Genomic DNA, 25,904 nt, shown 5'->3' with positions numbered 1-25,904 from the left:
CCTTCAAAGAGGAACTCCTGAAACTGATCCCACAGTTAATGCAGCTAGTACAATCAAGATAGGGACCTCTGAGAAGAGAGCGCCTTTTTGAAATATATTTGCCTTTTATCTCATGCTATAATTTATTGCTGATAAGAACCTGGATAACTTTAAAATTCTTCCCAACCTATTTTGTTATTTTGTCTCTTTCTTTCTTTCTTTCTTTCTTTCTTTCTTTCTTTCTTTCTTTCTTTCTTTCTTTCTTTCCTTCCTTCCTTCCTTCCTTCCTTCCTTCCTTCCTTCCTTCTTTCTTTCTTTCTTTCTTTCTTTCTTTCTTTCTTTCTTTCCTTCTTTCTTTTTTTTTTGTCGGAGCTGAGGACTGAACCCAGGGCCTTGTGCTTGCTAGGCAAGCGCTCTATCGCTGAGCTAAATCCCCAACCCCCACTATTTTCTTTTTAAAATGAATGATGGAGAAGCATCTAATCAAATAATAAAACACGTTGCTAGTGTTAGGAACATTGTACCTAGAAAGGGCTACAAACTTTTCTCTCTCCTTCCTGGCCTTCAGGCCATTGCATAGCTTTTAATCAACACATACTTGAGATGGTTAGGTGAATGGATCTGTACTTTAGAGGATAGGTAGAGAAAGACTGATAGTACTGACTATATCTAATAGTACTCTATCAAACCAGTTGTACATAATTCTTCATGCTGAGAAATGAACCATTACATTTAAAAGTTAATGAATGTTTTGAGAGTAGACTTTATCATTTTTTGAGGGGGTGACCTCAATTTTTACTTCCAAGAAACAATGAAGTTCCAAATGATGAACGAAATGGAACAAATCATGCTAATGATACAACACTAGATGTGTACATCACATGAAATGATTGCACAAAGGAGTGTTTAAAGGTTCATCTGAGGTTAGAGAGGGTGAGGCCTTTAAAGATCTTGGGTGAAGTCCTCAACTTCCGTAGGTCTTGGTGTCCTCTTGCATTAGATAGTGGTAATTACACTATCTAATTCTATATGTGATTCTATATGTGACAAGTGAATATAGAAAGTCCTGAGAACACTATTGATTATATATAAGTGCTGTACACATGGTCCATGGTCCTGATGCTGGCCACCAGCATCACCCTCATCACTCTGAACAACTCCTGCTGCATCTCAAGCGTCTAATTAGGTGTTACACATCACTCACCATTCTCCACTATAATTCTAAAATATATATTTGGTTTTAATTTGAATAAGTGAGATTGAGAGTTGAAATGAAGACAGATAAGTCATATCAGCAGATTAAGTTTATCTAGGGTTATAAAGAGTATCACAGAAATGTTGAAAGATCATAAGCCTAGTGAATATTAATGTGTTTAATTAACATCTTAAAATTCTAAAGCTATGCGGGTTTACTTTGTGTTCAGATCACCCTGAATATTGACTGAATTGGAGAGAGGAATTCCTTAGTGTCATTTTACAGTAGGTAAACCTCATGATTATCTATGCAGCTCATCTTTGATTGCCTCTCTTCACAATCACATCCAGGTCTTATTGTTTTGATATAAGAAAAAAATGGTTATCTTTACTGCTGCATTTTGACTCAAGGTCTAGAGGGAGTAAGTTATATCAAGTTGTCCGCTTCCAGAAAGAAAGACATGATTAGAAAGCTATTGAAGCTCTGCAGATAATTTAGTTAATAGCATTTATGACAGCCACACTTGCTAATGGTATTGTTTTCACACCGATTATTTCATGAATAAAATCTATCACAGTGAGAGGCTGAGCGTTATTTCCATATTTATTGCTACTCTGATATTTGTACTATATGCTTATTTTAAAAAAAACACACAGTAATGGATGTATTTTTGAACATGCAAAGTGAGTGAAATGTAATTCCGAAAGATCTAATGAGATTCCCCTCCTTCCAAGGCCAAGGAAGGAGCCTGCATCGCAGACAGAATCATTTGCTTCCCAGCCCTCTTAATATGCACCTGGAAAACCAATGCAGTAGATACCTGACCTTCCTTGTGTTTTTCCGAAAAAGCAAGAAAAGACTTGAAATCAAAAAGTAAAAAAAAAAAAAAACCAAGAAAACAACAACAACAACAAAAAAAAAAAACAAAAAAAAAACATAAGAATTAAAATGAACACATTCATGGGGGGGCGTGGGGGGGGAATTCCCAACTTACATTTACCTGAAAGCCAAAAAATGAATAATAGCCTCTCGTTCCCCTTTCGTAAAGCCCAGTAAATCTGCCACCTTCCTGCATTTTTATTTTTCTTGTCGGCACTTTTTCCTTTATTGTGTGAAACAATATAATGAGAGAAATACTGAATGGGGACTCAAAGCTCCCTGGGGTAATGACATTGACATTAACCACTGTGTCACACACTTGACATTTTTAAATTTCCGAGGCTCCATTCCTTTATTGTAATGATATGTTCACACTGCACACTTTAGATGTGGAATAAAACTTAATGGCATTGTGTGGATAGCTGGGAACAGAGGTGACTATGGTCTTTACCCTGAGACACACGGCTGGGAAATGGGATGTTATAGTTTGTCAGTGGCAGGTGGCAATTAGGTAAGGTAGTCTCCAAAAGATAGGCACACAAAACCGAGCTTCCTGGCATTTACGGTGGCATGGCTTGGCTTCCGTTTCTCTCTTAGGAATCAGCAATGGCGATGGAGTACTCTCTATTTTTTCCCCTATGACTTGCTCAGTGTCTGGTGGGGAAGGTCAAGTCCATAGGCAATTACAGTTCAATGTAAATATATCCAAAAGAGGAGAGAGATAGCAGACACTAGATTAGTACGACAGAGGGAACAACACAGGAGAGAGACGAGGGAAGATTGATGTTCATGAATATGGAAAAGTGCTCTGTGGGTAGAAAGACAAGCCTTTTTCTAAGCTCAACGCCAGAGAGAAGTGGGATGAGGGGACAGGGAAACACAAGAAGGAACTTGTAGGTCACCAAGATACTGGGCTCTATCCTGAGACAGTGGGCGTCTAAATAAGGTCAATTCTATGAGTCCTTGCCTTAAGCCCAGGAAAGCCATAGACTAGCTGTAATAGCCTCTTGAGTCTCAGTGCAAGGTACGTAGTTTTTCTCCTGCCCATTTTACTGTACCAGTTAGGAGCCTTCCCATCCTCGGCCTCCCAGGAAGCACCTATATTTTGGAGACCTTTCTTTAGTTTTCCTTGCTGCCATAGTTTGAGGAATTTCTCCTACAGGCCTATGTGTTAAACATTTGATTCATAATTTGATGTCATTAGAAGATGTTGGAATCTGTAGGAGATGGGGTCTAGTGGAAGTTCTTACATCTCTATGGGCACGTCCTCTATGAGTACTACAGAAAGTGACTCTTCCCTCTTCCTCCCCCTCCTCTTTATCTTCTTATCAGATGCACCGATGTGATGTGTACTCATGCCATTAGATATTGCCTGGTCACATACCCCAAACTAGTTAAACAAAATAACCACAGACTAGAACGTCTGAAACCATAACCACAGCAAACCTTACCTCTTTGAAAAGCCGTGTGGCCCAGATGCTTTGTCACAGTAATAGAATTTTACTAACAAGGCTGTTAATTTTCTACCATTCTCTCGAAAGAGTCAAACTAATAAATTACCTTCTAATTACTAATTACTACTAATTACCCAGAATAATGGCTGATGAGGAGCAGATATGCTGTCCTCTCAAGGGCTGTGAGTTTTAAAAACAATCGGGATTCGATAGTGGTGATTATTTTTTTAAATTCAATTCTTTTGTGGTTTTCTATTTACTCTTGGCTACAAGCTTCCCCCAGTTTTAATTGATTTAAACAAAAAAGGGAATTTTAATCTTTTAAAAATTTACACAAAGTTAGGAATGTATTTCTCCCCCTCCCCCTTGACAGTGCTTAAGTTAATAGAAGGATGGAGTGGATAATTTCAGGTGGTGTCTTCAGAGGACGGATATCCACAAAGGACCATGAAGGAAAGCTGCCTGCTATCCTTCAACATTCAGCCACTGAGTTCCTTTTCCCATATCTTCTTGAAGGGTAGGATAGATGTGCAAATAACTCCAATAGGCTTAGAGTTGATGTCACCTCATTGATTACTCTGGTGTGGTTTTTAAGGAACCTTACAACACTGACTTTCCTGCAGACTCCTTTAGTAATTTCTCTGGGGTAATTAAACACAAAACCCACAGGTGAAGCAGCTAGGACTGTCCCCAGCATGGACCAGGTGACCAGTAAGGATCCCTTTTCCTTCTACAGAAAGAAAGTTTCTGGGGTACATCAGTCCTGACTGCCTGGTGATTTCCAAGTTAGACTTTGCCTCAAGGCCTCCATGCTGGTTACCAGGCATTTGCATTGTGATCCTGTCCTCCTCTTTCTTGTCCACTCTGATTCAATTCATTTCCCCCTATGCCCTCAATATGGCGAGCCCTCTTGTCTCCCTTCAGTGTCTACTCCATAAACTACAGGTCTATAATTGCTATACTTCCTTACTTCCTTACCTATTTCCTCTTCCCTCACCATCTGGAGTCATCTTAAACTACTCAGTTTTCTCATACATGTATACTTTCCTAATTCTAATGCATATTACCTTGCTTGTATATATCTGATTTCATTTCTCAGAGCATAAGCTTTCAGAGGACAGAGTTCTTTTTCCATTTTATTAATGGGTAGAGTTCAGGTGGTGAGGGTTGTTTTTGGCACGGAGAAAAAGCTCCAGAATGTCTGTTAGATAAACAAATGGTTAGTCATGAGTTCTATACTGCAGGATGCACAACATTTCTGAGTATCTAGAGTATGTTAATAATCATAACGTCAACTATCTATCAACATAGAGTTTCGATGAAAATTAAATGAGATAATTGGAGGAAAAAAAACATATGTCTTGGTTAGTTAGTTTTTTCCAAATTGATACCAGCTAGATTCATTTGAGAAGAGGGAACATTAACTGAAAAAATATTTCTACTATTAGATTGATCTGTGGGGCATTTTCTTGATTAGTGATTGACGTGAGAGGGCCCAGCCCATCATGGGTAGTGCCATTCCTGGGTAGTTGGTCCTAGATGGCATATCAAATCAAGCTGAACAATCCATAGTGAGCAATGCAGTAGGCAGCACTCCTCTGTGGCTTCTGCTTCAGTGCCTGCCTCCAGATTCTCTCCCTGCTTGAGTTATTGGCTTGGCTTCCCTCCATGATGGACTCATACCTGGAAGTGTAATTAAAAAGAAATCTTTCCTTTTCCAAGTTGCTTTGGCTGTGCTGTTTATAACAGCAATAAAAACACTAAATAAAATACCAGTGAAAGTTTATAATACTTCATAAAAGAAGTAAAAGCAAACTCAAGACATCCATTTAAGTGAGAATCTTTTCATGAACTTATAAACTGTATATTTTCCAAAAAATTCACATATGTAAGCTTTAACTATCACTATCACTGGCTGCATTTGGAGTGCATACATAATCAAATATTATATGGATAGAACTCTTACCTAATGGGATTGATGTACTTATAAGAAGAGACACCTGAGAAGCACAATCTCTACACACCAAGTTGGGGCATGCAAAGCTATCGCGAAAAGGCAGCTGGCTAAAGTCAAGAAGAGAAACTTCGAGCCAGACAGAGGGCTTGTGGGTAAAGCAAACACTTGCTAGGGAGGCATTAGGATTCAAGGCCAGACACCTCATAAAAACAGCGACTTGATGATGTGTATCTGTAACCCAGCATTGGAGGATGGAGACAGGCATCCAAGGGGCTTGTTAGGTAGTCAGTCCAGTTGGAGAGTGAGCTCCATGTTCAGTGAAGACTTTGTCTCAAAAACCAAGGTGAAGAAGAGAAGAAGACATCTATGGTGATCTGAAAGTGAAAGTCCTCCGGAGGCGTCAGCATTGGAACATTTGGCTCCCTACTGGTAGTGTGGTTCAGCGAGGTCTACGCGTGTGATATTGCCAGAGTAAGTACCACACAGGGTATGGGCTTTGAGCTTCCAAAATCTTATCCCTTTTCCAGTCCACCCTTTGGGACTGTGGTTAGAGATGTGAGGTCTCAGTTTTGCTGTTCTAGCCAACACACCTGATGCTTCTGCTTCACCACCATGGCCTCTGAGCCTCTGAAATTGTAAACCCAAGCAAACACTTCTCTCAGATGCTTTAGTCATGGTGCTTTATCACAGCAATAGAAATGTAACTGATACAACATCCAGATGTTAAACTAAGGTCTCTCCACACCCCCATACAGGTGAGCACACTCACACATACATCTATGCACACACAAAAGAGAAACTTCTGGATAGTGAACTTTCAGCTTCTGGAATTGAGGTAAATAATTTTTTGTTATTTAAGCTACTTATATTGTAAAGTTTGGTTATGGCAGCATGAGACCATGACATGAATTTCAGTTTGTGTGTATGTGCATATATCTTGCAAAAGAGAGGGAAAGTTCTAAATAAATACCTCTTAGTAAAAACTCATGCCATGTTTGTGGTGAATCCAAGTGTTTCCTCAAGATATAGATTATGGATCCTCACTGTCACCACATTCTCCGTAGAAGCCACCCTGATTTTCTTCCCACTGCTATTTTACATGTGGGCAAATGGGTTCAGGCTTGTTGAATGGTCTTCATAAAATCTCAGTGATACACACTAGGAATAAGGACATCTGATCCACAGGTGTCCTTATCAAAATTACTCACAAGGTCAACTCCATCCTTACCAAAAGAATAACAAATTTTTTTTTTCTGGAGCTGAGGATCGAACCCAGGGCCTTGTGCTTGCTAGGCAAGCACTCTACCACTGAGCTAAATCCCCAACCCCAAGAATAACAAATTTTAACTCTAAAAATCTTATGAGCCCCAGAGTTGTTTCAGATACTACTCAGATAAATGGAACATATAGGCATAGGGCACATGTAAGAGAAGAGAGCATGTGCTTGAGAACGTGTGTATGTGTATATTGCAGCCCATGTAAGGTGAGAGTGTGTATAGGAAGGGAGGGAACATGGAAGATGAGAGAGGTGGAAGGACTATAGCCTTTGTCTTTAATCAAACTGACTTGCCTTGTATGGCTTCTTGCAGTTTATGTCATAAAATTTAAAAAAGTATACTGTTAAATCTCATTTGTATCTATTCTATTTAACAGTATATCTTAGGAGATACAATATGATCACTGTATACATGCATATAACATGCAAGCAACATTTCCTTCATTTTAGGTAGTATGATCGCTACATAGCAATTGTACATATGTATGCATGTTGTGGTATTTCAGTACATATACATACTGTATACAGATACAAACAGTGTGATGTGCATTTTTAAAGCAAGTTCAATCTTAATGTTTTGGTGATAAGTAATTTAGTACTTTGGGGTTCTTTTCTTTTTTTTCGAGTCTTTGATTTCTTCTCTTCTAGATATTAATAAAATGGAATATTGTAAACTATAGTTGCCCCACTGTGCACTGAACTTACTGCTTCAATTCCATTGTATTTTGGCATCTATTACCCAACTTCCTCTTATCCTTCCTGCTCCCCCTTCACAGATTCCAGCCATCACTACTCTACACTCAGGTTAATATTTTTTATTGGTTTTCATCTTCACATGTGAAAGACTGTCTTATTTTTACATAAAATATTGCCCTTCAGTTTTATTTATTCTGCTACAAAAACCAGCATTTTCTTTTGGTGGTTGCATGCTATTCCACTCTACATACTTAGGACTTTTTATCTCGTCTTCCTTTGAGAGCTCTTTAGATATATTCCTGTCTTAGCATTTGTGATTGGCAGAGTCATGTTGCTACTCTAAGTAGTATAAATCACCTTTTCCATTTTAGCTCATCATGTCCTCTGCTTCTGCCTCCTTATTCACTATTTTCTTTGGAGCAGATCATTTCATTTCAAGTTCAATTTTTGAAGGAAGAGGTGGACCTATGGTAATGGAAGTTAACTGACTTTTGAGACAAAACCTGAAGATTCTCAAACTCACTTTAACTATGTTCTTTTTAGGGCACAGTACTCCAGGCAACAACAAGGTCTCTGAACTTGAGGCCAGTACTGTGAATGATCACCACTCTCTGCCATGGCTGGGAACAGAAACACTGGATGAAGTCAAGGATTTATGATGCATGGCCCAGAATCTCAGAGTCCTGAGACTCTTCATGAGCACCCTTTCCACCCCAAAGAAAGTCGTTCTGGGGACTTATATTGTGTTTGCCAACTTTGTGAATGGCTCAAATGAAACAAATGGAGACTTTTCAGCCAACTCAAATGGAAGGACATTTTCATGAACATTGTATATGGGAAATGCTCTGAAATGGTCTTTACGAAAGACAACAGCTACCCCAAAATCTTCTTCTATTAAAATATTAAAATATGAACAATTTCCTCAATGAAAGAACATTTTCCCTGAATTAGAGTAATGAGAGTAATGTCTGAACAATGACGGAGGGTCACTGCCCTACTTATGCCCACTGAACTGACAACAGCTTCCTGATATTGGTACCAGCTCTCAATTGCCAACTGGTGAAACACAAGTATGATGAGTGTGAATAACAAATACCAGGCTACCCTCTGATAGAATCTCATGATCTCTATCACTATGTAAGCTCCCCTCCTAGAAGCTTTTTTTTTTTAAGATTGTGTCAGAGATGCTACAAGCACTGCCTTTATAAGATTTCATCTTGGAAGCCTGGAGAAAGTCGTTCTCTTCCTTCTCTTAAAGAAACAAGCTTCCATGACATTGCTTGTCTATGCCAGGTCTATCTATGTGGAGTGGTAAGGTAGATTTTAGCATCTGACAGCAGCATCCATTAGATATCCAATGAAAGGGGATCTTTCTGCCTAGAAGTAAGTTCTGCTAATAAGCTTTAAAATGGACTTCTGTGGTCAAAGCTTGAGACAAGGATCAGTTCACAGCACTCCCCAGCAGCTTAGCAAGACATTAAGGAGTATGGTATTGGCACAAAACCACATTGATGTTCAATGGATGCACATATAAGATTCAGACATAAATCCACATACTTTTGGACACTGATTTTTGATAAAGAAGCCAGATACACACACAGGAAAAAAGATAGCATCTTCAATAAATGGTGCTGATCAAACTGAACGGTTGAATGGAGAAGAGTCCAAGTAGATTCATACTTATCACTCTGCATGAAATTCAACTCAAAATGGTTCAAAGACATCAACATAAAACTAGATACACTGAACCTAATAGAAGATAAACTGGAGAATTAGCCTTGAACTAACTGACACAGGAAAAATACATCCTGAATAGAACACTGTTAGCACAGATGTTAAGTTCAACAAGTAAGTAGGACCTCATGAAATTAAAAAGCTTCTGCATGAAAGAGGACAATGTAATTTGCATAAAGAGGAAGCCACCATAATGGGCAATGCTTTTTAAGCAACTACCCATCTGATAGAGGGCTAATATCCAAAATATATAAAGAGTTCAAAAAACTAGATATCAAGAAAACAAATAATCCAATTTAAAATGGGGGATAAATCTAAACAGAGAATTCTCAAAAGAGGAAACTCAAATGGCTGAGAAACACTTAAAGGAATGTTCAACATCCTTAGTCATCAGGGAAATGCAAATGAAAACTACTTTGAGAGATTTTATGCTCCACGTATCAAAACGGCTAAAATCAATAAAATGAGCGGCAGCCCATGCTGGTGTGGAATAAGGGAACATTCAGCCTTTGCTGATAGGAATGCAAACTTGTAGAGCCGCCATAAAAATCACCGTGATTGCTATGCATCGGTTCCTTCTGTTTTTTTCCCTTGTCCAACTTCAGTGTATTAGTTTCTGTTTTATTATATTATTGTAATTATATTATTATCCCTTAGAACCCATTACAAAAACCAAAAAGTTGGGAGTTGCACTGCACATTCATAATCAGAGTGTTGAGGGGGTGGAAACAATTCCTGAGACTCATTGGCCAGCCAGTGCAGTTGAATCGGCGCATGCATGTCCTGCCCAGGTGCATCTAGACACAGGATGCTATGGACAGGCACTTATACACAAGAGAAAAGCAGCAGAGCTTCAAAGCATCTTCATATACAGTTGGCCTCTAGAGACTAGACTTGAAACTTAAATAATTTTTATTAAACACTTCTAAGTACTGGACATTTGATTTGCCTTAACACTAAGCAGCCCGCAATTGTCTCTTTTTCTGTAGTTTCCTCCTTTCTATCTAAGCAACCTACAAACCCACGCTGCTGAATGAAGCATACTCTTCCTGGACCATGGTTTGTCATGTGCTTGAGAAGTATTGGTAGCCCTTCTGTAGCCTTGGATGTCTTCCTCGGAATAATTAGGACTTGCCATCTCTTTTGTGTGGGAAGATGCTCTCTGCTTTTCTATTCCACATGGTTCTTTAATGTCACAGTGAATTTCTTCCATAGCCTTGGTTTGTGAGTACATATCATCATCTCTAACAGGAGTCATCAGTTCCTTGATCAAAACTGAATCCACATCATGGCACACCTGTATACCACAGCCCAAGGCAGAAACCACCATTGTTCAGGTTTCCTATTCTCTGAGAGACTTATTTTTATTAGCCACTGACATTCTTGTAGATGGAAATGGGGAGAAACTCAAGCATATTAGCTGAACTATTGAAAAATGGATGATACTTCTATAGTGATAAGAGCACGAATGAGAATTTATATTTAGTATAGGATTTCCTATTTCATCTCAAGAGACAAAGTGAAGTGTGGGGACCTGATATTGGCAGTGACAGGAACAGCTGCAGCTTGCTGGGGGTTGCACTTTTGTTTAGATCAGGTAAAACTACTCCAGGAAGCTGGAAGTCTCAGTGGCAGACAGGCTGTCATGCTTGGATTCCTGTTACAACCCTAGTTGGGAAGCTCCTGGAATGGTAGGGTCTAGGAGGCTCCTCAAAGCATCAGGCAAAAGTACACTGTAGGCTCCCTGAAGGCATGCATGTGTAGAGACAGCCACTCAGGATGACCTCTAAGGACCCCTGCTGGCTTGCAAATCAAAGGTCCTGCCAGCAGCTCAGCCTGGTAAGCAAGATCAGGGCAACTTGGTTTACAGGAAGGACCATTCTGAACCAATGTCATTGATAGACTGAAGGCATAAGCAAATTTCTCTGCTTGAAAAAGCTTCATTTTTGTTTTGTATTTGGTGAACCACAAATAATACTCAAATGTGGCTGTGGATATTTTTCTTGCCAATGGATCAATCACTTATACTTTAAAGATGTAATTCTCAAAAGAAACCCATTAATTATATAAATACTAAAATTCTGTTAGTGTACATTGGACTGAATTTTTCCCTATAGTGATCAAGTTTATTTGATTATCTGACAATGGTGATGTGCTAAGGAGAAAGGTCAGAGATACCATGATTATGACTGCCATCAGCTTCTCAATGTTTTTCTCAGAATTCAGTACCTTGTGCAAATATTACATATAAATCTGGAACTGGGGAGATGGATCCATGGATAAAGTGCTTGCTGCACCATCATGAAGACATGGGTTTGGATCCCCAATCCCACTTAAAACCAGAGATGCATGTGCATGCATGCCTGTAACCCGAGTTAGGGAGTTGAGACAAGCTGATCTCAGGGGCGTGGTGCCTGGACAGGTTAACCAAAGTGACAGGGTTCAGGTTCAATGTGGATACTCTAGACTCAGAGCAGAGCAGAGCAGAGCAGAGGAGAGCAGAGGAGAGGAGAGGAGAGGAGAGGAGAGGAGAGGAGAGGAGAGCAGAGCAGAGCAGAGGAGAGGAGAGGAGAGGAGAGCAGAGCAGAGGAGAGCAGAGCAGAGGAGAGGAGAGGAGAGGAGAGGAGAGCAGAGCAGAGGAGAGGAGAGGAGAGGAGAGAAGAGAAGAGAAGAGAAGAGAAGAGAAGAGAAGAAAAGAAAAGAGAAGAGAAGAGAAGAGAAAAAGAGAGCAGCAGAGGAAGACATTCCAGTCTCTGGTCTCATATGCATTCTTACACACCTATAAAACACACACACACACACACACACACACACACACACACACACACGCACACACACTCACCAAATTTATAAATGTTGTCCTATATGCCCTGCTGCCAGAATCTTCATTATCACAGGGGATGTTTATTCCTGAAGAAATGGAAACAGTGTTTTTGCAAGAAAGGCACACCATACAGAAATTCTTTGAGAATGGCATTTTTGTTTAAACTGTTGAGAAAAACATTCAATATTGGCCTTTGTGAATCTGGTTTATTTTGCTTAACATAATGTTTCCTAGTCCCATTCATTTTCTTGCAATAGCAACAATTTCAGTTTTCTTTCTGGCTGATTGTATATGTATGATCCATTTTCTTTGAATGTTCATCTGCTGATGGACGTTTAGGCTAGTTTTGTTTCTTATTTGTTATGAATCTTACAGAAATAAATATGGGTGTGCAAAATCTTTGTGTTAAGACTTAGGTGGAGAGTTACAGAGAAAGACACCCTAACAAGAGTTTATGGCATTGTCTTTTGAGTGCATACCTAGGAACAGTGTTTTAGTTTAGTACATTGTGTGTGTGTGTGTGTGTGTGTGTGTGTGTGTGTGTGTGTGTGTGTGTGTAGATCTGGTCTAGAATCATTGTGACTACACATAACATTTTCTGTTTCATAGTATCAAGGAGAGCTGCCTGATTTGGCTGAAGACAGCAGGGGAGAGGACCTGGGAGCTGGCAAGTGAGGAGAGTGATTCAGGAAGATGAGCAGGAAGCTCTGTGACACAGGCCTACGTTCTCGTCACGGTCGTCTGTGTGTCCAGGAGCGTGGTCATCCCCTATCCAGTGATTCGCTGTTTAGAGACTGATGACTGTCTCCTGTGGGGAATGGGGAGGACGTCTGTGTCCACTCAGAACACTTGCTGACGTAGCCTACGGTGTGCTGACTGCCTTTCCTTTCCTCGGTGCATTGAGAAGCGCAGGAGGAGTTGCACTTTCCTAATGCACAACAAAGAGTGATTGTAATCCTTATTTGTAAAACGAAATTAATAACAGGGTTGCCACCGGGATTAAGCTACTTAATGCATTTAAATTACTTAGAACATTGCTATTAATTGCAATCAAGCAGTGTGTCACTATCATTACCCACTCAATGTATAAAACCAAAGGCGCTATTTTCAAATGTTATCTACTTGTGCCATTCATTTGCTTAAATCTTTTCACCACTTATCCATTTTTTTGTAAGTCAGGAAAGACTGTGAGTACACGGGCTCTGCCCTACAATTCAGATTTTAGCCTCCTAAGTGACTCAGAACTAATTTTTCTTAGTTTACTTTTTTGTTTTAAACTACACTGCTTTTTATTTCTACAAATTGATAAAAAAATTTTCCTATGATTAAGAATATCATTAAGAGATTTCTCTTCCTCTGTCCAGCGTCACGGTAATCCTCTGTGGTGTATCAACGCGGCCATTTTTGTTGCTAGTTTTCCTTCTGCTGTGGAACTTGCCTTCAAAGGACCTTTGCCAAAAGAAGTACATCTCAGCTGTAGCCCACATATAGCATAATAGCAATGTACAGTTAGTTTACATAATTGAATGGTTATGATTTTGTCTTGCCTTCAGTTTTCTTAGAGGGATCCATTCACCCCATAAAAATTCTTACCATTTTTTACAATGTTTAGAAATTTACACTACCTATTCATGAAATATTTGCTAAAATATATATAGCTTTTAGTTCCACTTCGGAGAAGTAGTCATAACCTATAAAAATTTCATTTTATACCTTACCCTGTCAAGAATTAGTAATTTTCTTATTTTTAAAGAAATTCCTGATTTATTCCTTTGCATAGTTTAGCCTCTGTCTTAGTCAGTGTTCTATTGCTAGGAAGAGACATCATGACCAAGGCAACTCTTGTAAAGTAAAGCATTTAATTAGGGCTTGCTTACAATTTTAGAGGTTTAGATTATTCTCATCATGAAGAAGAGAAGAATGCTGAGAGTCCTATATTCAGATCATCAAGCAGCAGGAAAAGAGAGCCTCTGGGCTTGGATTGGACCCTTCAAACCTCAAAGCCCACTCCTAGGGACAAACTTCCTCCAATAAAGCCACATCTATCCTAACAAGGCCACACCTTCTAATCCTTTCAAATGCTACTACTCCCTGGTGACCAAACATGCAAATATATGAGCCTATGGCGGTCATTCTTAGTTGATCCTCCATGCTCTTCTTATTCTGCAGAGGATGTGCGATGACAAATTCTTGTAAGACTTACTTATCATTTGAAAGCACAGCATGCTTTGACTCCATTTTGCAATAGCATAGTAGATAATTTGTATGCGTCAGTGACATACTCTGCCACCACCTGTACCATTGTGTCCTACAAGCAGCAGTGATAATACAGCATAGACAGGCTTGCCTGACTGTTCCAATTAGACTTTGTTTTGGTTGGTAGGGACCAGACATGTTATGTGGGATGTTGTTTGCAGACCACAAGCTTAGAGCCATGTTTCCCAAAGCAGACAGATAGGAGTGTTTAAAACATTTAGAGCGTGTCACCGTAACTTGGCAGGAATTTTACATCTATGAAGCCTGATAATAAAAACTTTAGACTTAGATTATATAAGTATTTTTATTTCCATTTCAAGCTAATTCATTTTTGGCATGTTTGTAGAAAGTAGTAGTTCATGAAAGATCAGGTGTTCAGAGATAACAATAAAAGGCCATTTACAACAGTGTGCACTGGTTTAGATAATCACATGGCTTAAGATCAGTCCATGAAACGAACCTCATCTTGTGATTCACCTAAAGAAACAGACTATCTCACACCGTACTTAAACACATGAAAATTTGAGTTTGTTGATATCTTAAGCCATCCCACAGGGCCCAAGAAGAGCTCAACCAAGAGTACAACCAAGAAGATGGAGGAATTTGAGAATGGATCATACAATTTGAGATTATATCCCAATAAACGTTCAGCTCACAAGCTACTGTTATATTTTCCTTAACGAGTAATGTTTACCTCTCACCTTTACTTATAGATGAGCCAACTATTCCATCCCATGCCTTTCTGTCCCTTATAGCCAAGTCAATCCTAAAAGCATAAGTCTTCCTGCATTTTTCTTCCTCGGTTACCTGTAACTTGCTTCAAACCTCACTTCCGTTCTTCATTTATTGGTTTCTACTACTATAAAATACATGAGTTTTACCAAACAATATTTCAATTTTGTTAGAATTTAAATGTTTTTAGTTCTGCTTTGTGCTTAAAGTGAAGGTATTGTTATGCTTTAGTTTATAATGTATAATATTATGGAATTTTTGTTTGCAATACATATTCAAATGGAAAGAAAGGAAAAGAAAACTTTGAATTAAAAATAAAGCAAAGCAAAGCAAACATAAAGCTAATATATTCCCTATGTGAAGATATCTGGTCTGGCTAAGTAATTCAACTTCTAGATTATATTAAGAGATTATATTAAGAGTGACTGGAATGTACCAAGAAGAGTGTTCTATAGAACATTATTATATTAATTTTGTTCTTCTATTTAAAAAACTTACTTGTATTTTGAGCTTCCTACATGAAATATGATCATGTGTCCCATCTATCTGCCCAGTTCACTCCATGTTTCCCCAACTTGCCTATTTCTCCCTCCCTCCCTCTCTCTCTCTCTCTCTCTCTCTCTCTCTCTCTGTGTGTGTGTGTGTGTGTGTGTGTGTGATGGGTGATAATCACCCATCAGATATGGCTAGTGTTTATACAATGGAGCTCTCCATGGACAAGGTATTTGCTACTATTCTCAGTTTAGCACTGTCCAAAATAAGATGAGTTTCTTAGCATTAGTAAAATTCTGCATGCATCTCAAAAGAGGATTACAATACCCAAGCGGTTCAGTGAGAGTCCAGGGGAAAATGTATCACTTTGATGAGGTTTACAGTTTCATTTCGGTAATATAAGGCTGACCACTCGGGCCTCTAGCAGTAAAAAGGGAAAAGATTATTACAAAGGTAGAAGGAAAGAAATTTACTTCTAGGCTCCAGCCAATACATTCCCCCAAATCCCTTTAGCTGAAGACAAGCTTTCAAGGCTTCATTTCCCAAGAAGTGTTAAAAAATAGATCTCGACTGCAGAGATGTCCCCGAAGATCATTTTGGTCAATCACCTGGCAACTGACCCTCTATACACAGCACTACTTCAAATGCTTCCTTCTGCATGGTGGGCCATTACAATATATTTTTTCTTTCACAGGAAAAGGAAAGCTGCCCAAAATCTTTGGAAGAAGTTTTATGTTCTAAAATAGACTTCTTCTAATCTGCCATTGGAATGGGAAGAGCATCTTTGTGCCCCCAAGCTGTCTTGCATTCCCAATGACATCTTGGGTTCTATAACTACCGTACTTAGTGCTGACTAGACTTGGGATGGTTTTTCCTTAAGAAAAAGGAAGTCTCCTGTTTCCGAGAAAGGTGGCTATCTGTGGCCACTACAACACAGTACAGATCAACAGAGGGACCATTGTTCTCACCTCAGCCCCACTTAGCCCTGTTCTGTATAACCCAGCACTGCTAGGATTACACAGTTCATCGAATTGACTCATGTCTGCTCCCCTGCTTCCTGGCTCCTCTGTGGAGCGAGAAACATTACAAAATCATGAGAATTATTAAAGAGTCTCAGTGTACCTGTTGCCGCTCACAGATGCTTGACATATGACCCATCCTTGCTGCAATCCCAGGAAGCAAGCCCCACCTTTGTGTTATATTACAGATGAGGAAATAGGTCATACCAATGAGTAACTGCTGCGTCAGGGTCAAACTCTCATCTGGAATCTCTTAACCATCTAATGACAGTCCGGTGTTCTGAATGTCAAGCTGCTGTTGTTGAAAAGTACATTTACGCTCACGCAGGAGATTTCTATCTCAATAAGCATCAAATCCAAATGGATCTGACTAAAAAATTCAGAAAATGTGTTGGCTGCACATAGGGGACAACTATCCAACAGCATTGACTCTTAGATATCTTCTTTATCCATACTACGGATATTCTTCAAGACAGGTGTTCTCCAAATATACATACTTTCCAATATTTGTGTGCATACACAGGTGTGCACAAACACATACCCCGAGCGAGAGCGAGAGCGAGAGCGAGAGCGAGAGCGAGAGCGAGAGCGAGAGCGAGAGCGAGAGCGAGAGCGAGAGCGAGAGCGAGAGCGAGAGCGAGAGCGATCTTAAAACCCAAAGTTTGAGATGGCTCAGTAGGTAAAAGTTGGCAAGAAACATACCAACTGTAAGAATAGTATTATTGAAAATGGTTTCGATGGTTGTGGTGGTACGGTAATTGTCTAATTGTCTGTTATATTCCTTATATACCATAATAGTTGTGGTCCTCAAAACTACTACATAAGGTAGTTATTGCTATTACTAAAACCAAGGGGGTACAGAAAGAATTTGAGCAGAGTAACTATTTACACGGATGGTGAGGAGTAGGGATTAGCTTTAACCCAATCGTAGCCTTCACTGTTAAATACCATCTGGGAAGCACCTTTTTCAGTTACCCCCTGCTCAAACTTTACTGTCCCCAAATGACCACCTGCTGTCGCAGTTTTGTGTATGACTTGTTATGCCGGTGGGTTTTGCAAATATTTGATCTCTCAGAAAGGTATAAATGCTTGTTACTGGGGCTTTAAGTATCTAAGACTTCCACGAGGAGCGGCATTCTGAATAACTTACTTGCCAGGCTGACTGCTGCTGCTGCTGTGGGTTGGGAGACCATTGAGTCTGTCAGTGAGTACCCAACTGCATGTGACATTTCCAGATATTTTGGGACTCTCACAGCATTGAGACTGGATTTTGGCAGGGAATAACCTCATGGGAGAATCCAACAGAAGAAAGGCAAAAGTATATGTTGATGCATCCATTGCCTAGGGAGGCACTCAGCACCCGGGACAGGTAAGGTCAAGGGGACAATAAGGTCCAACAACTCAGTAAAAGCAACAGCCATTTATGCACACCAGTCCAAACAGAGAAAATTGTTGTTTTGAGAACTATCTTCCACAACATCCTATTGCTTCCGCTAATTTAGGCACAGCTGGTACTGGATCTCGGTAGCGCAGAGGATGCTGGGTAAGGAAGCCTGTTTTGCTACTCTCCTTGAATGTCCCACAGGGCAATAGCTTCAGGTAGTCCTTTTGAACCACAGTTTCAATGATACTAGTTTGAGCATGCCCATTATTTGTCTTCATTTGCTTGAGGGAATGAAGGTTCTCTTGCACTGTATTTCAAGAGGCCAATAGGAAAATCCTGCAGAGTAAACAGGAGCACTTCAAAGGATGCCTCTTAAACCTCAGCCCCCACAGAGATCGCTTTCCCCTTCCAGTCTGAGAAGGAAGTTTGCTTGGCATTGCCTTACTTGCTTTGATGTGAATTCTTCCTAGGTTTCCTTTCTTTCTTGATCCACGCGTGAGCCTGGGGAGCTCAAGCCTTTCTGCACCCTCACAATCAAACCCCTTCAGATATCAGTCCTCGGGCTACGCCTGAGGCAATACTGACTCTGGATGGGATTTCAAATGGGCCCCCTAATCCAAAATGAAGTGAGTTGAATATTCTGGAATAGCCATTAAGTAAGTAGGAAGTATCTCATATAGATTTTTTTTATTGAAACTTAAAACAACTGAATGCAAATTTATTTGCTGGCTTTTAAAGTAAGACACAGGCTTTTCTTGAACTCAAGGATCACATACTGAGTGAGGTTCCAGGAACTTAAGTGATTGGTGCCTTAATTCACATTAATTGTGTATCACCTGCAATGCTTAGTTTTCTCTTAGATTTCTCTGAAATCGAAAGGAATAAAATGAAAAATTGCAAGGAAATCACAGAAATACTACCCACTCTCCCCCGCTGGCCTACAACTTACTATATAGATCAGGGTGGCCTTGAACTCACCTGCCTCTGCCTCCTGAGTGTTGGGATTAAATGCATATGCTGCCATAACATAAGGCCTTCCTTTCCTTTCCTTTCCTTTCCTTTCCTTTCCTTTCCTTTCCTTTCCTTTCCTTTTTCTTTTTAAGGATCTTTCCAAACTGAAAAATGATGACATTTCTAACTATTACCCATCCTTCCTGGAATATTTAACTCCCTTTCTTTCCTAGCTCATGTTCTATTGACTTGTAGAAAAATTTATAGAGTTATGCATATCAATAGCCAGTGTCACATACAACACAGGGCTGGACATCCTGTATCTTTTAAGTGTAATAAGTGAACCTATGAGAATAGAAGTATTCAGATAGAAGTCCCCATGCTGCGTCTCCATGGCATCCTTAGAGACAGAATGGAGGATTTCAGTCAGTCCATCAGCTGTCTGTAATGTCGAAGAGCTTCCATTGAATTCTGATTCTTACTCTGGCTATAAGCATCGTTTTGGAAACCAAACTGTCCACAGTCCATAGGAGGAGGTAGGGTTTCAACCCCAACATTTTGGTAATCTAATGTGGAATTCTAAGATGAATTTTAGCAATAATTATTTTGAAAGCATGTCCTATTTGTCTCTAAGTGCTCTATGTATTTTATGTAACAAGGGTTGTAGCAGGTTGTGAATATAAGAAAAGAAGATATTGCCAGGGGAAAGACTTAAAAATCAGGTTGAGCCTTGGGCAGGGGTCATTTGGAATTTATTGACTATGTGTAACTTCCAATTTCAAGATCACTGCATGAGCTAAGAGGAACCTGGGACACTCCATGTCTGCTTTCTAATAGACCAAGGGATGGTTCTGTTAGACTTCTCTAGGAGACTTAGCATAGATCTAGAATCTACAGACTATACTCGTATGCAGACTTGTAGTTGGGCAACTTTATCTTCAGTGAGGCATCTGTGCTCTCTCACAGAGGAAAAAGGGGGAAAGAATTGTAGGAATCATAAGCAAACTAGTACTCACATTTCTCTTTACGATCTGTTTTATAAAGAAGGGGACTGAGGCTTGGTTTTCAAGTAATAAGCAAATGTCTAGGCATTAATGCAAGGGATAGCGTGAGCTCTTAAAGCCAACCTGAGACACTGCTATTACCCACTACAGTGTGCAGGCAAGTTGAACTTAGATTAACCACATAAATACACAGCAAATAAGATCAGAGCTTGAAACAGAATCCTAGCACAGATTCCAAGTGGGAGCTGCCAGCCAGCATACCACATGGTCTCACAGGGCCTTTGAGGGCAGACTCCACAGATGTCACAGGCTGCTCCACTCTTGGTGCGTGAAGCACAGAGGAACAGTGCCCAGTTCCAGAAAACAGCTCAGACTTGCAGAAGCAGTGTCTCACCAACCTTAGACCAATTTAAACTCAGGATTCATTTAGCATCAAATTGCACCTGGTATTAAAAATTGCCTTAGCTAGTTATGAAACCAGAGAAAGATAAAAGGAAGTTAGCCTATCCGTTGGCTCAGTGGTTAAGAGCACTGCCTGCTCTTCCAGAGGTCCTGAGTTCAATTCCCAGCAACCACATGGTGGCTCACAACCATCTGTAATGGGATCTGGTGCCTTCTTCTGGGCTGCAGACATACATGCAGGCAGAACACTGTATACATAATAAATAAATAAATATTTTTTAAAAAAGATGCCTACTATTAAAGAAGAAAATCAGGGGGAAGAAAACATGCTGATATGGCCATGAGGGAAGAGGCATCCTGAGTGTTTGGTGGGAAAATACAGTATAGAGCTGCTGGGGCAAATGGAGGATCCTCAAAGCAACAAAGGTAGAAAGAACTATGATGTGATGTAGCAATTCCACTTGGAGAATTTAGAGCTAAGATCTGAAGAGGAACTTATACACACGTGATCATACAGCACCAGTTATAATAGCTAAAAGGTACAGACCAAACCTCTTCACTGGGTGGACAAATAAATATAGAGAAAAGGAAAGAAAATTTGACACACAGTACAACCAAGTTTCTAATTCTTTTTTCTTTTAGATGACGTTTAGTAGGACTTTGGTAAAGCCAAAAATTCTATACATTCACAGAGTAGCCCAGCTTGGCTTTGGGTCTGCCATGGTGTAGATTTCATCACTCTAATGCTGAGTCCATGAGGATTTTCCAGGTAAAACTGTCTCCCGACAATAGTTTTTTTTTCTCCCAAGCCTTTCTTTTCAGTAGCAGGGCAGGGGAGGGGGGAGAAAAATAAACAAAGTGTTTATCCTTTTTTGTTGTTTTAACAGAATAAATATGGGAGCAACATAAGAAAACTATCACTCAAACTTCATAGGAACGTATGGGGAAGCTTCAGGATTAAAAACTCATCCATAAATAAAGTCAAGAACAAAAGGCTCCTGTAAACAACAGAGAGCTAGAGCAAACACTTGTACTGATTCATTCATTGGCTTCTTTCATTCACAGAGAAGAAAGATCAGATGGATTCCCAGAGGAACTTGGGGATTCGGACTGTCAGGAAGGAGCTCACTCAGAAATTCCCTCTGTAGTCTGGCTTTCCAGGGTTCTGCTATTACTTTTAGAAAGAAAAAAAAAAGGCACTGGTTGACACAGAAAGGGGCAGGAGGAACAGCAGCATCTTAATTAAGTAAGCCTGCACTATTGGGAGAAAGGGAAGTCTTGTGATACTGTTAGTCTTCTTAAGGCTCAGCTCTAACCATCACTCTGCAGGGGGTAATCTTATGCAGAATCGTAAGGACACAGAAGCGAATGCCTGGTCCTCTTGTTTCTATTGCTTTTTGGTGCAGACATCATTTTTTTCATGAGGCATTCATGACCCATGAGTGCAGCGTAGTCTATTTACAGGCTAAGCTAAGAAGTGTATATGAGCTGGAAGTCCGTTCCCCACTTTTCATCAGTAACGATGTAATGCAGTGGTTCTCAACCTTCCTAATGTTGTGACCGTTCGTACAGTTCTTCTATGGTGACTCACAACTATAACATTATTTTCGTTACTACCTCACAGCTGGAATGAATCTGTAATTGCTACTGTTCGGAATGATAATGTAAATACCCATGTTTTCCAGTGACCTTGGGCAACCCTGTGAAAGGGTCGTTTGACCTCCCAAGTGGTTGTGACCCACAGGTTGGAAACCAGGATGTAGTGTGTTATCCTCATTTGATAGAGACCAGAACTGCTGTCTTTAGGAAGCTTTTGACTTTGGAATCATCTTGTCTGTTTGTCAAAACTCTCATTTCTGATTCACAGGGGAGATTCTAATTTGGAAGGTCAGAGTAAAACATCCCAAATTGCACTCTTAAGTATTTCTCTAAACCCACACAGATCATTACTATTCTGAAGAGTGGGTACCATTATGTTTTGACCTCAGAAACCTAGTCCACTCTGAAACATTGTTGAGGGTCCTCAGTAAATTTGTAAGTTGTAAGTTGGGAGTAAATTTTAACCACCCCAGTGCATTATGGCAAACACCTAACCTATTACGTTACTGTTACAACATCTGTTCTAAAGAGTAAATTTTAACTCCATTTGCGACATAAGAAAACTGAGGTTATGAGAGAGAGGAAATTTCACCAGTCATGGGGAGTTGACAGACACAAGAGCTGATGTTAATCTGACACAGCAAATGCAGGCAAACACTCGGCACACTTCTTGCTGTACACTTCTTGCTGTAATGACAGGACTCAAGCTCACAGGTTGTGCAGGAAGTTAACATAACGAGTAAACTAAACTAGCTGGGACTTTTCAACTAAGGGGGAGGAAAAACACTTGTCACATCCTGTAGCATGTCAAGACATATTTGGAGTCCAGATTTCTAAAGAAAACTGATCATTAAATGTCTACAGCAAAGTCAATTTAGTTTCAGCCTCTGAAAGGGAAGATGGTTTTTCAGTGTCTGTGTTCACTACATTGGGTGGTCTCTAACTCTTAGCACACCTCTCCGGTGATTCTGATACTCTTTTTAGGGGTCCAAGTATTCAAAATCATCTTCAAAAATCATTAACTGTATGCATTAGTGGTTTGAAATCAGTGATGGTTAGAAGTCCCACTGCAGTCAAATCAAGCAGTGTCACCAGAAGACACCAGTGGTCGTCATAGCGTTCACTTCCACATGCTTACAGCTATTGAACAGTAATGTCTATTTGCCTAAGGCTGTAACTAACTAGACTAACATGTATGAGTATGCACTAAACACTTGGGCACACAAGTGTTGGCTGTGAGACAAAATGAGAAAGGCTTACATTGTAATTGTCCCCATTGCCAGCTTAATTAGTCCCCTTGTTTACACTTTTAATTCATTGAAAACTGATGGATATAGTAATGCAGATTTGATGTTTGGCAGGGCACCCTCCCCCAACACCCAGAAAAATGAGACTGTCATTTCTAAGAACAATAACTGATAGTATTTGATGACAAGGAAAAAGCTCCAGCTTTCAAGCAAAAAAAAAAAAAAAAAGAATTCATATTTGGGAAAACTGACTTGACAGATTCCCAGTACATGCAGACTTTCCTGGCTTGATTGGCAGTAGTGTATTAAAAGTGCTAGTTTTGATATTATATAATGAAATGCTCCAACATTTCAAAGTCTGCTTAACCCTACATCTTCAAGTGAATAATTAGTGATGTGACAAGATCTTGCCTGGACATGAGTTCAGCCATGGTACAGAAAGAGCAAAGGGTTCAGGTAACAGTATGAAAAGTGCTCTGGCTTGGTTCCAAAGCTGAGTTGGGTAATCAAACTAAGGAACTATTTTTCTTCGTCTTTTGACTCATACAATGGGTATCTTTTCTTGCTTTGTTGTTTTGTTTGTTTGGCTCTTGGGGCAACATCTTTTATTTTTAACTAATTAGGTAATTAATTTCCCCACTCTGGTATATCAACTTTTGTAGGGGAGATGCATCCTCTCCCACTGAGGTTAGACAAGGCAGCCCAGCTAGGAGAACATATCCCAGGCATAGGCAACAGCTTTTGGGTTAGCCTCTGCTCCAGTAATTTGGGACCCATATAAAGACCAAGCTGCACATCTGCTACACATGTGTAGCAAGACCTTACTCTGTAACCCAGGTTCGCCTTGAATTTACTAGATGGCTCAAGATGGTGTGAAATTCACAGCAACCCTCCTGGCTTGGCTTCCTTGGTGCTGAGATTCCAGGTGCAAGCTGTCACACCTGGCTCTAGATTCCCTTAGGTGACTTCGGTAATTATGATAGCATCTTAGAATATAGCATTCCTTCCCTTTCTTACAACATATCAGAGTTTGCCAAACTTTTCCTAACAGTGCAATCTTTGGGATTTTGTTGAAGGCAATTGACATTCTCTCATATCTGCAATTAAACTGTGAGGGTTTTTTCAAACACTCAGGGACCAATCATAATATTTCCTTTTTAAAATAATTTTGAGAATGACCTTCTTTGGATTAATTGGGTCCCAAAGGCCTTATATTTTCTACTATTTTTACTTTACGTCGTCTCTGGTTTACTGTCAAGACTTAGTTTATTGTGTCAACACCACAATAAACTCATTTAATTTAGAAAAGATTTTAAAGTAAGCAACTGGTGCATAGGTGATATGAATATGGCTGAGAAACACCCCAAGAAACATTGGTTCTGATATCAAAATACCAAGTGGTACAAAGAGAACTTATCTTCCTAAATATTACATGCCATCTGCCTCAGTAGCTCAGTGCTCATCTTCTAAGGGCCATTGCTATAGACATCATCAAACAAAGGCCTCCCCATCCCCGATCCCCCACAGGCCTAGTACATCACTGTTCACCTAGCCGGGCTAGGTAACATGCACTAACCCTAACTCTTATATCTACTTTACAATCACCATACACAAGGATAAGTTGTTAGTCCTATCTAACAATGGAGAGCATACAATGGAGGCATAGAAATATCAAGAAGCTTTTTCTAAATCGCGAAGTCTGTAAAATGGTAAGGCTAAGATGTGAACCCATGTCTTACTGGTCTCAAGGGCCAGGCTTTGCTAATATTTGAGGCATTGCACAGATCACATCTGCATGTACTGGGTTGATCAGATGACTTGAACTTCTGAACATGGCCATGTTTCAGAGCAGACTGTGAGTGTGAAGAACTAAAGATTGCACATCCTACCTGATAGTTTTCCAATCCAAAATCTGGAACACTTGTTTCAGGCAAATAAATCAAAACCACTGTATTCTTTAGTTTGCTTCTCTGATGTAGACAAAATCAGGCAAGAACAATGACATCTACACAGACTCTTCTTTCATTTAGCAACTAGTTATTCATGCAGCTAAAATTTGTTTTAACAAGAGCCTACCAATGAAAAGTCTATATTTTGCCATATCTGAATGAATGGTAGGCTAAACGTTTAAAAAGCAGTGGCTGGAATGAAGTTAGAGCTTCCCAACTCAAGGCACATTTGCGCTAGCATTTTCCTACAACACAAGGTGCTCTGAAGCATTTACATCCCATAGAAATTATAGTTCGAGGTGCCCGTCACTGATTTGCTACAGTCAAATGTCTGGGGAGAAGGTGTGATTGATGGACAGGCATCAATAAGTGACATCCAAATTCAATAGTTTCGATATAGTCTTTCTTTAAATCAAGGATACATAAATGTCTTTAAGTAATTATGAGTTGCTTACATTTACTGGAATATCAAGAGAAGTATTAAAATCTTCTGTTTTATGTTTGCATAAAATGTATTGACTATTTTTCACAACTGCAGAATATGTCATGGTTTTGATGTAACATAGACTAATACTCCATAGACTAATAGGCTTCAGCCTTCGGTTCCCTAACTGTTGTCACTGTTTTGAGAAGTGGTAAAACCTTTTGAACACAGATGGAGCTGGCACACAAGGGTATTTACTTCTCGAGTTTAAGGGTTGTAGGTGGCTCCACTCGTAGTCCCAACTCTTTGTTTCCAGATCTGCTGAGGTGTAACCTACATCCAAGTTTCTACCACCATGAGCCAAGCTTCCACTGTCATTCTTCATCGCCATGATAGACTTCATACTCTTAAAGCATGGGCCGAAATGGTCCTTCTTCTCATGAGTCACTTC

At 39.8% G+C, this 25,904-nt stretch overlaps 1 protein-coding gene and 1 long non-coding RNA gene across 4 annotated transcripts in view; one reads left to right on the top strand and one right to left on the bottom strand.

Moving 5' to 3' along the window:
- The window catches only part of Tafa1 (TAFA chemokine like family member 1), a 504,481-nt gene that overhangs the window by 33,268 nt on the left and 445,309 nt on the right, over positions 1–25,904 (bottom strand). The gene's annotated exons all lie outside the window — the stretch shown is intronic.
- Positions 2,155–11,871, top strand: LOC120102499 (uncharacterized). Its single transcript, XR_005504173.2, has 2 exons — positions 2,155–5,935; positions 7,980–11,871. It is a non-coding gene; the product is annotated as an uncharacterized LOC120102499 (long non-coding RNA).

This window comes from Rattus norvegicus, chromosome 4 (genome assembly GCF_036323735.1).
Source record: "Rattus norvegicus strain BN/NHsdMcwi chromosome 4, GRCr8, whole genome shotgun sequence".
Taxonomy (NCBI): Eukaryota; Metazoa; Chordata; class Mammalia; order Rodentia; family Muridae; genus Rattus; species Rattus norvegicus.
The sequence above is the reverse complement of the archived record's forward strand: the minus strand, read 5'-3'. Positions and strand labels throughout refer to the sequence as shown.